The following is a 17,580-nucleotide window of genomic DNA, read 5'->3' on the forward strand; positions in this document are numbered from 1 at the left end:
GGATTGCAAATTGGGGGAGGAGGTTTCTTTATCTATTTCTTCATGATTTCTGAGGTTGTGGACTTGCACATCTGATAAAGATGGATTCTTCTTCCTCTTTGATGCATTTGTCTTTTGTGTGTAGTTATCATATTTGTTATTAGAACTTCTCTGTTTTTGCTGTGTGAGTAGATTCTAGGAGTGGGACTCAAGTTTCCCCTCTAGAGGTTTCTCCTTGGGTCCCTTCATTGTTTTGAGGTTGTTCTCTATTCTTTGTGTTGAAGTATTGTTGGAACTTGAACTAGTTCATGCTTGGAATGAGGTTTATTGTCACTTGGTAGAATTGTGAATATAGCTCTATCCTGTAGACTTATATTGTCTCAATAACTTCCCGGACCTTTTTAGAAAAAGGGGAGCAAGGAATAGCAATAATGAATATAACCAATATGCAGCCTTAAAATAAATGTCTAGTGCCTACTATAACATCTATAACACTAATTGCCACATGAAGAGGTATGGGGAGTCAACGTTTAGTATCAGTACCAACAATAAATAGCTGTGTTTTAAATCTAACATTAAACAGCAGGTGTCAATGATAGCATCCAAAGTATTAATAACCATAACAATAATGATGGCAGGGGGTAGGAATTATATAAAAGTAAAAAGTTCTAACAGAGAGTGAAATTATAGTTAAGTGAAGAGAAATGAGATACAAAGGTAAGGAAACTTTGAATATTAAAAAGTGAACAGAGAAGAAGTAGGAAAGGAGTAGCAGGTGACATCTATAAAGAAGGAGAGGGGCTGGGGATGTGGCTCAAGCGGTAGAGCGCTCGCCTGGCATGCGTGTGGCCTGGGTTCGATCCTCAGCACCACATACAAAGAAAGATGTTGTGTCCGCCAAAGACTAAAAAATAAACATTAAAATTCTCTCTCTCTCTCTCTCTCTGTCTCTCTCTCTCTCTCTCTGCCTCTCTCTCTCTGTCTCTGTCTCTCTCTGTCTCTCTGTCTCTCTCTCTCTCTCTCTCTCTCTCCCCTCTATCTTTAAAAGAAAACAAAAAAAATATAAAGAAGGAGAATAAAAATAACCATATTAAAAAATAAGTAAGTAAAGAAGTAGAGGAAGAGGGAAGAGCAAAATTTGGCTATGAGAGGGGAAAGAAAGTGAAGATGTAGTAAGAGGAATAAAAACAAAGGTAAGAACAAACAAATAAAAACTCAAACCAAAACAAACCCACATAAAACATTACTTCTCCAAAGTCAAAATAAGCCTAAATAATAAACAGGTAAAGAAAAAAAGCAACTAAGATGAAAGAAAAATAATGTACATATACTAATTTATATATTATTCACACACACACAAACAAACATACATATTCTCCACCCTATCAGAGCATGAGGACACCACACACACACACACACACACACACACACACACACACACACACAGAAAATGGAACAAGAAAAAAGAAAAGGAAAAAAAGAAAAAGAGAGAGAGAATTCTTAATAAAAAAGAGAGAGTCTGTTTCCCCTAAGGTAGTCAAAACTGTTGGCAAGGATGGATATCCATTGCTTATGTTCTTGTGCCATTCTTTACATTTCTTTTTTTACTTAAAAACTGGCACCAAAGCTGATTATAGTAGCTCTCAACTGTCCATCTCAAGGTTAGGCTGGAAAGTACTGACAACTGGAGTTTTGTCTAGATAGATTAGGTCCATGAACTCCCACAGTAGGGCTAATACAGAGATCTCAAGTTGCTGATGCTTACTTCTGGCTGTCCTTTTGCACTTTGTTGGAAGGGATTTGAAATTAGATCCATGCACTCTGTTGCTGGGCAGGTGTGATATCTGTTGTACTCCTGAGTTTCAGGGACTTACCTGATAATTGTACTGTTGGAGTGTAGGATCTGATCTTCCATAGGTCTCATATATTTCACCATCATGGATATGTATTTCCCAGGATCAGACCTAGAGTGCTGATGTTACTGTCACCAATTTTTGGCCTCCTCCTAGCTGTTTGCATGGGTTGACAGTAACAAAGGGCACTCAACATCTTTCCCCTTGGCATTGCTGGCCTGGATCACTCTAGGCACAACCCTTTCTGTACCTGTTTCAGTTGCATTAGCCCAGGGACACTTTGAGCCCCATAACAGATAACTGCTGGGATGGGCTAGCAACACCCTTTTTGAACTGTGCAAACTGCCACGTGGTCACTAGTAGATGCTTCCTGCTGTGACTCTGTGCTCAATAGCAGAGAGATTCTTATCACCTTTAAATCATCACCCTGCCCCACTGTCTCTGGGTCAGATAAGATTAGCTCCTCTCTCTATTTCACAGGTTCTCCAAAACAACTTGATTTGCAGTGTTTTCCTCTTTCTGCCTTTGTTATCCTTCCCCTCTGCAGTGAACTGTTGGTGCTGCCACTGAAGCCAGTGAAGTTAGCACATCTCTTAACATATCTTGTTCTATGTTCAAAGCTTCTGAATTTCTGTCTCTATGATTATTTTGCTGTCCAATGTTGAATTTTATTGTATTATCTCAGTCACCTACTTCACTGAGAAGCAATATTCTGATGCTTAAATCTCATACTCAAGAGTAGCTAAAGAGTATTCCCTTCCTCTTGTATGCCATCTTTATTTCACATTTCATATATCTCAAATCACTGTCTATGTTGTTAAATATTATTATTCTATTTAATTTTCATGACTATAAAGTATTTCAGTAGAGAACTGCATTATCATTTAGTTAATGAATCTCCATTTGGCCTTGTACTGTATACAGTGTTTATTAAACAATACCATGGTCCCTTTATGTTAAATTTAAATATGTGCGTTTGGCTATTGCATTAGAATGCATTTCTAAAAGTAAAAATTCTACTTTAAAGACCCTGTTCATTTTAACTTTTTATTCATTGCAAATGCTTTTCATAGATAGATATAAGAGCTTCAAAATGTGTTGTTAACAGTTCTTTGATCATATGAATGTATTAAATGTTGTTAAGTTAGAGTTAGAGTCTACTGTGTATCAAGGGGATGAACAAAGAGAACACTTTTCAGGTATAAACACATTTCTCAACCCAACACTTACTTCATCCATTAAAAAAAAAAAAGCTACTTCACTTTGTAGAATATCAAGACCACTTTCAAGTGGCATCACACAGTATTTAAGAAAACAAGTTTTGGAGGAAAGCCTGGATGATTTGTAGAGAACATTTTAAGATAATATTATGATCCTTTAATGGGTTAATAAGAGAGTGTATGAGAGATATATTTTAATATAATATGAAAGTATCTCAGATGTATGTAGTAAATTTAAATTCAAATTAATACTTTATTTTATAAATATATTATTGAAATTTTAATACATTGATATTTTTGTACATGATACAAAAAGGAAGTACAGAATGAAAGCACCAAGGAGATGCCAAGTTGATATGATTAAATTTGAGGAAATATTTAGAGCTTTGGGATATTGAGTACAAGTGAAACAAATCAGATTCTTTTGTTAAATAAATACAATGTACAATAGTTCCCCTTCTATCTTCAGGGAATATGTTCCAAGACCCTGTGGATTTGTGATATTACCAAACTGTAATAATACCGAACCCTATGTAGACTGTGTTTTTTTCCCTATACATCCATACTGAAATAAAATTTAATTTGTCAGTTAGATGCAGTTAGAGATTGGCAATAATAACTAATAATAATATATATAAATTATGAAATAATACTGTAATAATCTCGCCAGCATCATAACTACTCTTTTAGCTTGGGCTCATCATTAAGAATTACTTGAACATAAGCACTGCAATACTGTTGACAGTTGATCTAGTAACCACAGGCCTACTTAAGTGAATACTGGGTGATACTATATACAATGTGGAAACACTAGACAAAGGGATGATCATGTTCTTTGTGGAACAGAGTGGACTGTGTGAGATATCATGCTACTCATAATGCAAGATCATGAATTGTTTATTTCTAAAATTTTCTATTGAACTTTTTCAGATAGCTACAATAAAACCATAGTTCAGATGGAAGTACTATAGAGTCAAGAAAAAATAATTGAAACCACATCTATATAATAATGAGATTTGTATGGGAGAGGAACTAAGCATCACAGTAGATTCTACATTGCAAGCATTATATTAGTGCAAATTAGTTAAAAATGTTTGTTAATATTAGTGGCTTTTATGAGAAGAAAAATCCCAGAAAAGTTTAGCAAGTGCTATTAATATCCCATAGCTGTCTAATTTCCATACTTTAGTTTTAAAGACTGGATGTAGAAAAGACCCAAGTAAAATTAAGGAAAATAATCAGTTGGAAAAATCTATATATGAAAACCATCTGTTATAGAATTTTAAAGCCAGTGAGTGAATAATATCTAATTTCATATAGTTTTGAAAGATCTATAAAAGGTAAACACAGGCTTATTCATTCATAGATTTCAACTTGAAATATAGCTCTTCCTTTGTTCATAAGGTCCTGCCTAGACCCAACTCAGGCTTTTCAATTTCCATATAACCTTAACCTTGGCATTGGTCTCTGCATTACTTTTTTTGGGAGGGGTGGGGGTGGGGATCATATCCAGATCCTCATGCATGCTCAAGAGTTATACGCCTGAGCTGTGTCAGTCATTCTTTTTTGTTAGTATTTATGTTAAGACAGGGTCTCAGTAGGTTGCCAGGCTGATCTTGAATTTGTGATTTCTCTGATTCAGATTCCTGAGTGACTAGGATTATAGGTATGTACCACCACACCTGACTTCTATATTGCTTTTTAAGAAGAAAGAAAAACAAACCCAAAGCTACTGCTACTTATGCTCACCTACAGCAGTTTACCTAATAAAAATCTCAACTTCATTATGGAAATTTAGGACATCTATGCTAACAGCATTGAATTTGCCTCTTCCCAGAAACTGTTGTTATTTTTTCTGTCCAGGGTAACTGGATACACACGGCATAATCATACAAAGATGATAATCTTACTTTTTAAAGCATTATCTTCTCTAAACTAGAAACTACCAAAGTGAATTTCATGTACTCTAATAGCTTGTATTTCAAGTGAGACTGTTACAACCCCAACAGACACCCACTCATTTTGTTGTGATGCTATTATTCAAAGACAGAAATTTAATTTTATTTACATAGATACTGTACATATAAGTACTCCATGTAAATGCCTTGTCATCCCAAATAGTTCATGCATTCTAGTTCAGGGATCATGGCTAATATTTCTATACTCAGTGCTTAAAACAGTAAAGATTTAATACCTTCTTTATTATTGTTATTTGTGGTGGTAATGTGTCATATTCTAGTGATAACAAATAAATGAAGTGTACCTTTTCCTCAGAAAATGGGTTGATTCATATTCTCAGAAGACAAAGAGATATATTTTAACATCTAACAGGAAATAGTACAGGTGTTTTACTTAAGTAATTTTAATCCTTTAGATTAGCACTTTTAAATATGTAACATGTCCATGAAGAATCTAGGATGTTGTTAAAATGCAGCTTCTGATTCGGTAGGTCTGTGTTGGGACCCGATATTCCACATGTGTAAAATCTCCTAGGTGATGCTAATGTTAGACAACAGATGATACTTTGAGAAGCAAGGTTTTAAACAACTTTATGAGGTAATATAAGTATGATGAGAGCAACAATGCTGAAATCCATAGTAACTTAACATACATTGTTTTGCTTGAATTAAAGTTCTACAGGATATGTAAGATAGCTCTAATGTGCAAACAAATCTGATAAGTTGGGAAATCATAAAATAATAGACATAGAAAAATTTTTGAAAAACACCAATAAAGTCAATTAATATATCAACTTTCTCTAAATACACTCCTTTTCCACTGAGCTAAATTTTATCTAGAATTTGTTTACCAAAAGACAGTATTGTAACAGGAGACATTTATCTTTCCTTTAAATATACAATAGCACCTATCAACAGATTAGTTAAAATCAGCAGTTTTCCTCATATTTCCACCATATGCAAGTAATCTTTTGATAATTATTTAAATTGTTTATCAGTAAAGTCCCAAATGCCTGAATCAGCAGAGTAAAGTATCTGCCCCAGAAGCACTCAGACTGCACTAGTAGAAAAGCAAGCAGTTTGGTTATACTGGTTGTGTTGTACAAACAGACAAGGCACCGAAGACAGGAGGAAAACAGTTTTATTTGGCTACAGCCAGGTTCAGAGGGCACAGCTTTTGTTGTAATCAATTAATCCCCTGAACCCCAAGTTCAGGTAGTTCTAGTATTTTATACCCAGCATGTAAAGAGAGGGGCTCAGAAGTTCAGTCTGCAGAAGTTCACATAAAAGCAGCTTTTTCTTTCACTATTTTGAGCAATTAACCCTTCAAGGACTACACCTGAGAAGGAGAGAGCTTCTTCACCCCTTTCTTTCCTTCCCCTGCCAGCTGTTACCGTGGAGCCCAATTGGTAACTTCTCTTATGTTGGAAATGTAGACATCTCTTGAGCCCAGCTCAAGGCCGAGGCCTTGCTTAAAGGATTTGTTCTTTTTAAAATTTTTTTTTAAGTTACACTTTGTATTTGCAAACATATTTCTACAAACCACTATACTAGATAAGTATTTGTGAAAAACTAGTAAGCGGTGTCCAGCACCTGGAGTGATAATTTCTTCCAGGCCTAGTGGGCAAGTAAAACAGGGCAACACAAAAATAGGAAGTTTATCTACACTAAACACTTTTGTAGAGACTCTTTTGCTGACAGTGCTAAAATCAGCCATGGTGAAGATTTCTGGAAAAGGCCAGTTAACATTGTTTGTGGAGGAAGGGGGTGTCACTACAGTTGCAATAATATGCTGCTATAAAGACATATCTCCTCCCTTTCCTCTACTGATCTCTCTTCTTTTTTTTTCATGAGATCCTCTACCCTGTTTTTTCCCCTTTTATTCTCAATCTTCCACATACAAAAAACCTACAACCCTTGACTTTCTGCACTTGGCTTATTTCTCATAACATAATGTTCTCAAATTCATTCATTTTCCTGAAAATGACATTATTTCTTTCTTTCTTATGACTGAATAAAACTCCATTGTGTATATTAAAAACAAAACAAAAACAAATGTGCCACCGGAAAGATTATGCAATTTTGAAAGAGTCCATAGGTCCAAAGTCACTGAATATGCCAAGTTCTAACAACAAATTTATAAACACTAACATCTGGGAACATCTTCTCCCAAAGGAGTACATCTACCTGTGCGTGTCTGATGAGGCCAATTACCCTAATGTTTCCAGGGATGCCACTCTAAAAGTGCTACAACAGAGGCTTCTGCTGATTTTTATGACAAAAATATTTCTTTGATACTTAGCTGAAGACTCCCCTGGGTTCCTCTTTTATACAGATAAATTAAATGAAGATGGAGGGAAAAGGGAAAATATTGTCACTAAAATGTAATCAGTGAGAAACTAACTGTCTAGAGGCAGTGGGATCATGGATGTTTTCTGACCTTTATGTCGCTAGTCTGTGAGAAAAAATATTTTATCTATATTTTAAAAAATCCATGAGACAGAGGGTATCGCTCAGTGGTACAGTACTTGCCAGCATGTGGCCTTGGGTTTGATCTTCAACTCTTAAAAACAAAACAAAACAAAACAAAAAATCAGAAAAGAAAAAAAGAAAGTCTACAATTGACTGTATACAACTTCCAGATGGCGTGACTATTATGCCATGTTGTGGGGAGTGGGGGTAGAAGATAAGGTGACATGCCCTGACAAATGACATATATCTTTCATCTTGTCAGTATAGTAAAAGCTCTTAGAGAAAGACTGGAGAATCATGGTGGTGTTTTTTTTTTTTTTTTTTTTTCTGCTTTGAGAATATTAAACTTTTTTTGATGACTTTAATAATGTAACAGAGAAGTTCTTAAAGTATTATGGCAAAGGAAAGTGTAAGGCCACAAAAATTTGCCTTGAGTTTATCTTACAAAACCATAGACAAACTAAGAAATGTCATAATTCCAGTGGAGGACTTTTCAGAGTTCAAGAAGGAAGCCCATGTTATGGACTGTGTTCTATGTAATCACCTGCTTTTTCTCTGCATTTGGAAATATTGAACACTGTATGTAAGTGGACTTTATGCTCTCTACCACAAAAGATGTCTGGTCTTTGTGACTGTGATGGTATCCCATTCTTCCTGACAGTTGTTGATCATTAATTCCTATGATTTACGTAAATGATCAGTTTTTGCTCAGGAGCTGATTGCTATGTTTTCTCATATGTTGAAAACTTTTTTAAAAACCATTTGTCAAACTGACAAAATCACTCAAGCTATTTGGGCAATGAGAACAATTTCTGTAAAAGAAAAAAAAAACATGCTACACAACTAAATGTGATGCCTAACCTATAGTTTTAAGACTTATGTAAGAGTCAGTCTTTCTCTCTCTCTCTCTCTCTCTCTCTCTAAAAGCTCCATTCTGTTTAACCTTAAATAATGCTTAGCTTCTAATTTAATCTTAGGCTTTTGCATTCTGTTTCACAGCTGACCCACAAGAGTGAATTTATTTTCATGGTATAAATGTTAATTTAAAAAATTTAGGATAAATAAAATTCTTTTTAGTGTTCTATTTTAGTCAGCTTTTTTATTGCTGTGAACAAAAGACCTAAGAAGGACAACACAGAGAAGAAAAAATTTATTATAGGGCTCAGGGTTTCAGGAGTCCTAGTCTATAGAAGGCCACCTCCATTGCTCTGTGCCAGAGATGAGGCAGCACATCAGAATTAGCTTGGCAGAGGGAAGCAGCTTGGGTCCTGACAACTAGGAAGCAGAAGGAGATTTTGCTTACCAGGGATAAAATATATACCCCAAAGGTATTCCCTCAAGAACTTCCCTACTCCAGCCACACCCTACCTACCTACAGTCATTACCCAATTAATTTCAATTGGGGGATTAATGGATTGATTAGGATTAGGATCTCATAGCCCAATCCTTTCATCTCTAAACTTTCTTGCATTGTCTCACACCTGAGCTTTTGGGGGACACTTCATATCTAAACCATAACACGAACTCAACTGAACAAGCAGAGAGAGACAGTGAATGTACAGAGAATTTAAATATAAATAACTACAATGTTCAATAAATAATTTCTATTAAATAAATTTAACAAATCCATTCTATCATCCTTTCTTTTTTGTTGTTGCTGTTGTTGTTTTCATTATGTTACCCTTATTTCTAACATAGGCTCTGAACAAAACTTCTCTACTAAAGGCAGTTGTGTCTGTATAGGTGCCAAATTCATGAATCTCGATCTATTCCTCTTATTCCCCTAAGCTTCAGCATTGGATCCTACTGACCACTATCTCCTTGTTGAAATTCTTACTAACCTATCTCTCTGAACATTTCCTTTTGATGCCTTTCTTTCTATGTCCATGTGGTTGAATATTAAATTACTTCTCTTTCATATCCTTTTGAATCTTGAAACTCAGTCTACAACTTGGATAACCTATACCTCTGCACATTGATGCCTCTAAAAACCTATTTTTGTGCCTTAGATTTGTTTCTGAAATATATATTTTTTCCCACATATTTTCTACAATATCTTAATTTCAATATGCCAATTATTCAACTGATAATTTTGCTCATAAAAACCATATTTTCTGTGTTCTTGATCTCCATCACTGGAATCATCATCACTTGAGTCCCTTAAGCAAGAAACTTGAAAACTGTCATTAGCTCCTTCATTATTCTCTCTCACATTTACCATGTCATAATTCTGTTAATTTTGCATGTTAATTATTCCTCAAGTCTTGCTTTTATTTCAGTTATTTGCATGTTAATTATTCCTCAAGTCTTGCTTTTATTTCAGTTCAGACTATGGATAATGCAGACTCCTCCCTACCCAGCCTTCACCACAAGAGGTGAAAACAAGACTAGAAAATTAAAGGAATCTGTAGTGTCTGTTATGTCAAAAAAATCAGCCATCATGGAAATTATATTTGGCCTGCATTATGGAGAGCATCCAGATCTTCCTAATCCATTACATAAAAAGACATTTGCTCTTCAAATAGACCTGGCCAGCTGCTAAAAGCCATTTGTAGGTTTGTCATCTACATTTCCCCAGAGAGAACTCGCTCCTGTTCAAAGCTTTTGAGTCCTATACTACTCAATCCAGTTTACATAGTCCAACTCCCAGGAAACAACTGGTACCTTATTCCTGGGTTCTATACATAGATCAGTGAATTCAAGTCTGTAATTAAAGTCCATATCCTTATTTATCTTCTACTCTGTCTGTTATAGCTTAAGCTTGCCCAGCACACACACAAAAATAACACTTTAAATTAAAAATTGCAAGTCTGCATTCAGTGCATTCCAGTATGTAGTATTGATTATGTCTGTCTACTATAATTTTTGTCTCTCACTTAACTTATTTTGTAACTGAAAATCCAATTTTTTTTCCTAACTAGCATACTTATAAAGCGAGTCTTTCTGAATGTAGGCCATTGCTTCTTCAATATGTAATGATTACAATAAGCAGTGTGTTGCTGTGGACTTGGCATACACTAGTGAATATCCTTTAGCAATTAAGTACTTCAGGTCCTGGAGAATAAAATAAACATTCAGAAGTTCTACAATCTGTTTTGACTAAGAAGGATCCTTCCCCAATGTAGAATAAATTTTAAATGGTAATGGTTCCAATTATTTGATGAGGAAGCTTGTTTATTTTTTCTTCTTTTTCCAGAATGAAAGAGAAGTTCTCCTCAAACTCCCTTAGTAATTTTTTTAAAAATCAGGAGGTTTATTTTGATACAATATCTTAAGTTAGTATAATTAATTTATATTTTCAAAATTTCCCCCATGTATTTAGTATTCAATAAATAATATAATTTATTATTTTCTATGAATTATAAATAATTAACTTACTAAATAATTTTATATGATATTATATTTCTAATTTGAGAGACTAAGGGGAGAAGATATAAAGATTGAGTTGCTATAGACAAAGCAGACCAATCTTAGGGTACTTTCATTTCTCTTTAATATATGCACGTATACATATATAGATATGATTTTTATAAAATACCAGCTAAAAAAAATTCAATATTTCCTTTTAATGGTGATATCTATTTCTCTTAAATTTTTACTCTTGAATTTATAGATGGATAACAAAAGCCTTTACTTTGTCTTCAGGCAATTTAAGTAGATTATAGAGCTCTCTTACCCTAAACATGTGGTAAAATTGCTTTAGTGTTTCTAAATGATCTTTCCAGCTCAAGTTCTTTTTTCCTTTCCTGTTCTGACCTCTAGCTGATTTAGCCACATGATTAAAATCTAAAGAACGAGCAAAATGACCAGATTTTCAGTATGTCATTTTATGAGGGAAATGATGCTTTAATGTTTATCTTTCTCTGACTGCAGTCAACGATAGGGTTGAACACAGGATGTATGCATAAGGAAAGCCTGGTTTTCCAGCTCATTGGCAGAAGTTCCTGAACTTGGAACAGTCACAGTCCTTGTAATAGGTTAACAGACAGATTTGACTAACACTTTCTCTGTTGAATTAATACCTTAGTAATGGCTGTATTTTCCTGTGATTCCAGTGTTTAGTTACAAGTAAAGTAATATTGACACATTTTCAACTTTAGAAGGAGAGTATGAGAATTCCTTGAAGGAATGCACTTTGTCACTTAATAAAAGGCTTTTATAAATTTGTTGTGGGCCTTCCAAATAGAAGGAACCCTGGACTGGAGTCCTGCTTATCTGAGATTAGGGATTCTAGTTGATCCTTTCAATGTACCCTGAGGAAGTAACATCAAGACATTAAGATTCTCACTTAGAAAGTAAGGATCAGATATTAATCAGATCATCACACTCACAATTCTCTCAGTACACAGTGAGATGGATACTCAAAAGGAAAGGGCTGTTATTTCATAAGAGTACAAAATTATTGAACCTGACTTAAATTTGATAAAACTGCCCTGAGAGATAATGTCTAAGGTGAGCTCTCACAGATAATTAGATACAGAAGAAACAGCATAAATGAATGTCCTAGGCAAAGAAGAGGAGAATGTGAGGGTGATTAAAGGGACATCATGGTGGAAAAAAAAGCAGGGACAAGTATTTCAAGGGTTTCAGCTAAATTAAGACCTTTGCTTTTACCCTATTATCAAAAGGGAGATTGAGTTCTCATGGAAATAGCAATTTGGAAATATTGCTTGGTAGAGAATAGATAGGAGCAGAATTAAAGCCACAATTGTTCCAGTGGAAGAGAATTAGAGCATAGAGTAAGGTTGTGGTAATGGACAGAAATGTCTTAGAAGTCAGACTACTAGGTCAAGCACTTTAAAGAATTTTTTCTAAGAACACATTAGAGGGAGGGAAAGAAAGAGAGAGAATAAGAACAGTAATAGAAGGTGTCAAAATACACTGTAGTGTCACGTATATTTAAAAAGAGCAAATAAAAAAAGAGCAAATACAAGGTATTGGATATCTGTTTTACTTATATTTTCTCCCAGTCTATTGCTTGTTTTTTTATCTTTTTTTTTTTATTGATAGACCTTTATTTTATTTATTTACATGCGGTGCTGAGATTTGAGCCCATGCCAGACAAGTATGCAACTGCTAAGCCACAGCCCCATTCCTACTTTTTCTTTTTCTTTTTATTTTGGAATAAAAATGTTTAATATTTAATGGAAAAAAAAGGCAGAGAAGGGGAGGGAGAGAGAAAGAGATCAATTCCTATTTCAACCCAAATTATACTCTCTTTTAAATGTGCTTTTGCTACTCAGGATATTATGGCTTAAAATTAATATTTCATATTCTTGTCCTTTATTAAACTTTTCTTCATTAGAATCTTAAAATATTTTCAGAGTTTTTTATGTTTTATGTTTTCTACCTTAGATAAATAATAGGCACATAGCAAATATTCTTTTGATAGTTAAGAAAGTTAAATTTTTTAATATTACATGAAATCTTTGTAGTACTAAAATCAAAGTTTAATTTTCAGAAAATCCAAATCTATGGAGAAAATGTCTAATCTATAGCATTCAGACTTTGCAATTATTTTCTTTTTAATTTTGCCAAACTTTTATTATAAAACACATTTTGGCAATAAATGAATAGCTTGCATTTTGCCTTTATTTTATGTGAAATTGAATGGTACATACAGGAAAATTTGTCGATGTTTCTGAAATAAAATTTCTGTTTTTAAAAATGTTTTTGGTAATGATAACAAATTCATTTTTAATTTCACTGCTTAAACTCAAATGATTTGGAAGATAGTAGAAATTTTTTTCCACTACAGTTCTAAACTTATTAAGTATTTGAGTGGAAAATTATAATGGATCCAAAAAATCTCAGGCTAGGCATGTTAGTGCACGCCCGTAATCCCAGTGGTTCAGGAAGCTGAGGCAGGAGGATCGCAAGTTCAAAGCCAGCTTCAGCAATTTATTAAGGCACCAAATAACTCAATGAGACCCTGTTTCTAAATAAAATACAAAATAGGACTGGTGAAGTGGCTCAGTGGTTGAGTACTCCTGAGTTCAATCCCTGATTAAAAAAAAATCTATTGTCTGTTTTATCATCATTGGAAAATATTACATATTGTGTTAAGTTTTAATATGCATTATTGGTTTCAGAATTTTTTTATTTTTAGGGCTTTTTATTTTAGTGTTTTTGTGTATTGAGTTTTCATTAAATTTCTATTTAACAAAGAGACTTTTTCTAATTAGAATATGAAAATGAGTATTGAGCCTAACAAAATTGTATATTCTGTGCATATATATGTGTGAAAATAGTCTTTTTTAAAAATTCCTGAAGCATTCTTGTGCTTTTTTCATAAGCCATCAATACAGATAGTCCTTGCAGGGTCTAACTCTGTGCTAGGTGAATATTAGTTACTTTATTTAGCCAGTCTAATTTAATTCTGTCCACAACCTTTGTAACATGCATTTTATGACCATTATGTATTAGGAAGTTGAGACTCAAAGAGTAAACTTGTGTATAATCACTGAGGACTGACAAGTAATATAGCTAAGTTAAAATGTGGGATCTGAATCAAAATTCCATTTTCATTTGTCTTCAAAACATACTTATTGACATTTTTGTTATATTATGCCAAACAATTAATTTGATGTTATTTCTTTCCTCATCATTTACTTGCTTTATTTAAGAGGTTGCCCAATCTTAATGCTTAGTATAGCTGAGAAGAAAATAAACAGTTTAATTTTTGCATGTGGGTATGTTGCCTTTTCCAGACCTTCTGAGGAGCATTATTTTTCCTAGTTACTACATTTTTCACAATCTAAAGAGTGCTAGACCAAATTTTTAATCCTTTTCTCCAATAGTATAGATCTTGAAATATGAAAATTTATACTGGAATGTGCTTTCAAAGAAAGCCATATGCTCCCCAAAATAAGTTTTGCCTCTTCCCTTTTAAAAATGTAATTTTAACTCTTACAGTAGTTCATTTTATTTTATTTTATTATGTGTGCAACAAAAGGTTAGTTAAACCTTGTAGAAGTTTCAGTGTGAGTAATCCTATCATTCCAAGGTCATCCCTTCATGGAGAAAGGAGATTTTAAGGTTGCAAGGCCAAAGTTGAATGAGATCACATTAATTGTCTGTAAACCCGGATTCCTTGGCAAGTTGTATTTCTGCATAACCCTTTCCTCCCCACCTCTGACATGCTTTCATCATTTATCATAAAGTTGTGATGATGAAGATTCATGGTGAGAAATATTGCATCCTTTAATTTAAAATCTAAGGATGATTTCCCACAGATGAAATATTATATGAAAGAAGACAAAACAGACAATCTTATAAAAACTGAAGAAATATGAGAAAACCAGCCTAGAAAGTGAAAAATATTTGGTAGTAGAATACTGCTTAAACAACTGAGCAAAGGATGCACAGACCTGAAACACTGAAATTGATATCATTACTGTGGTTACTAGAATTTTAAAATTATTATAGTGTTACCAATTTAAGCAGATGATGTATAAATTCACCTCACATACAAGCTTAGATATATTTGAGGCATCATATATCTAGTTATTTTAATTTCCTCTACATGCCATGACACTGAGGTAATCAGACCTCAAGGTACTACACATAATTCATCTTTTTAATCCACAAAGTGCTTTTGTTATATTAACTAAATTTTTAAGATTATTTGTATCAATGCCAATATTGAACTATCTCTGGGAAAAATTAAATTATGTAGATTTATTATCACTTTTTAAGTAATTGTTTTTTTAGAAATCGTTCATGAGAAGTGTATACATTGGATGATAGTATTAAATGTTAGAATCTGAAAGAACTTCACAGATATCAGCTAATTCAAATAATGTCCCTCACTTCCTTTACAATGTACAAATATCTTAAACTTTTGGGAAAATAAAACCTGGAGGAATTAATATGATTCTTATGTGCATACAATCAGCCTGAGGCAGAATAAAACTCTAACCTAAGCCTCTTGATTTTCAATCTGGGTTCCTTCTATAACTTTGGGCAAATTATTCAGTCTCCTTCTATCTCCACTATCACATCTGCAAACTGGTGATACTGATGGGAATTTCCTCAGTAGAGATGAAAAATGTTTCTGCAAGTCCTATACTTAGAAAACATGCTGGTAAACTTCAGATTCTCAATAATGCTGTTCTTTTGACCACTGCATTCTTCCATATCAACCATATTTCAAAAGTAAAATAGAAATATTTTGAAGAAAATCAATGTCACACTAAAAGGAAGGTAGAGGAATAGAAGTTTTTTGTCTCTGCAAAGTATTAAATATTGTAGAACATTTACAAAGCCTTTTTTAATCTGGTGCTTCTGTTTTCAAGGAAACAAAGTTATCACCTTGTTATCAAGGCAGAGTTCAGATAAAATTCTGCAGAGATATCTGTATTCATTTTATCATCCAAAGATAGGTAGCTTTGTATGAAAAATACACTGGTTGTAGCAGGCCAGTTTGTGTTGGGGCTTAAAGCTTAAAGAATTTTGAGGGGCTTCTTTAAGAAAAAAAAAATATTCACTTAAAACACACAAGTAAATAATAAAGTAGTACTAATTTTAAATGCTTACAAATATCCAAATATTATAACCTCCCCCCCACAAATGATATAATATTTATACAAATTATCTGTTGGACATACCCCTATGAATCTTCTTTTCTTTCCCTCTTTCCTTCCCTTTTATCTTTTTTATCTTCCTTTCTGTCTTCTCTCCCTCTCTTTTTGTAGGACTGGGGATAATCAAGGAACACTACCACTGAGCTACATTCGTAGTCCTTTTTATGTTTCATTTTGAGATAGGATCTTGCTAAATTGTTGAAGCTGGTCTTCATTTTCAGTCCTCCTGTCTCAGCCTCCGGAGTGACTTGGTTTAGAAGAATGCACCACTGTGCCGAGTTTCTTTTTCTCTTCTCTCTGTTCACTATTGATCATGTCTAAAATAACAATTTGTTTTGTAACATGAGATAATTTGTGGTTTTTTTTGGATGCATAGTTGAAGGGGATTGAGGAAGGAGAGCAGATATAATTAGAAGAGGAAAAGGTTCTATCATTTAATGTCAGCACCAAGGATATAAATAGAGTGACATACAGGGAAGTTACTGAAAACACTCTGAAATTTTTCAATAAACCCAAACCAAATGTATCTTCAACTTCTCCTTTAGTTATATCTCTAAATATGTGTAGAAAATTTTATTAGGAAAAATGATCACAAAAACACATTTCTAGGACATCTTTCAGGATCTTAGAAAACAGAAGTCTAAAATGCAAGCTTCTGATACCTACAGAAAAACAGAGACAACCTGAGATGGTTTAAAAATTCTTTAATATCCCATTCCTAGTTTAGACTTTTGAGAATTTCCCCAGGCAAATGAGTGTAGGATGCAGCAAAAATAATTTATTTGATTTAATATTAAAAATAACATGTGTTGGACAAGATGTGGAGAAACAGGATCACAGTGAATTGTAGGTGGAATATAAAATTTTCTACAGGGCAGTCACTGTAGAAAATAATAAAGCGATATTACACAAAGTTAAATTTTAAATTATCAGATAATATAGCAATTCCACTTCTGAATATATATGCCAAATAATTGGAAGTTCGGGGTTGAACTGACATGTGTCCACTGATGTTCATAATAGCATTAGTTACAATAGTCAAAAGATGGAAACAACTCAAATGTCCATTGACCAATGAGTAGATAAACAAAATGTGATATGTATAATATTATTTAGCCTTACAAAGTAATAGAATTTTGATGCATGATATTTGAATGAACCTTAAAAAACTTATGCAAAGTGAAATAAATCAGACACAAAAAAACAAGTCTTATGTAGTTCCACTTATATGAGGTACCTAGAGTATTCAAAATCATAGAGAAAGGAAGTATATTAGAGGTTTCTGAGTATCAAGGGACAGAAGGAATGGGAAGTTATTATTTAATGGGCACAGAATTTTTGCCTCAAAGGATAAAAATGTTCAGGAAATGAATAGTTGATAATGATGATAAGGCTTACAGAAAAATGTGAATGTACTTAATGCCACTGAATTTTACACTTATAGATGGTTAGAAAAGTGAGTTTTATGCCATGTACTTTTTAATGTGCGTACACATGTGTATGTGTGCATGCG

General features: G+C 33.6%; 1 protein-coding gene across 1 annotated transcript in view; it reads left to right on the forward strand.

Annotated features, from left to right (window-relative positions):
* Ctnna3 (catenin alpha 3) overlaps nucleotides 1–17,580 on the forward strand; it is a 1,639,810-nt gene that overhangs the window by 1,076,843 nt on the left and 545,387 nt on the right. The window lies entirely within an intron of this gene.

Source organism: Ictidomys tridecemlineatus, chromosome 1 (genome assembly GCF_052094955.1).
Source record: "Ictidomys tridecemlineatus isolate mIctTri1 chromosome 1, mIctTri1.hap1, whole genome shotgun sequence".
NCBI lineage: Eukaryota > Metazoa > Chordata > Mammalia > Rodentia > Sciuridae > Ictidomys > Ictidomys tridecemlineatus.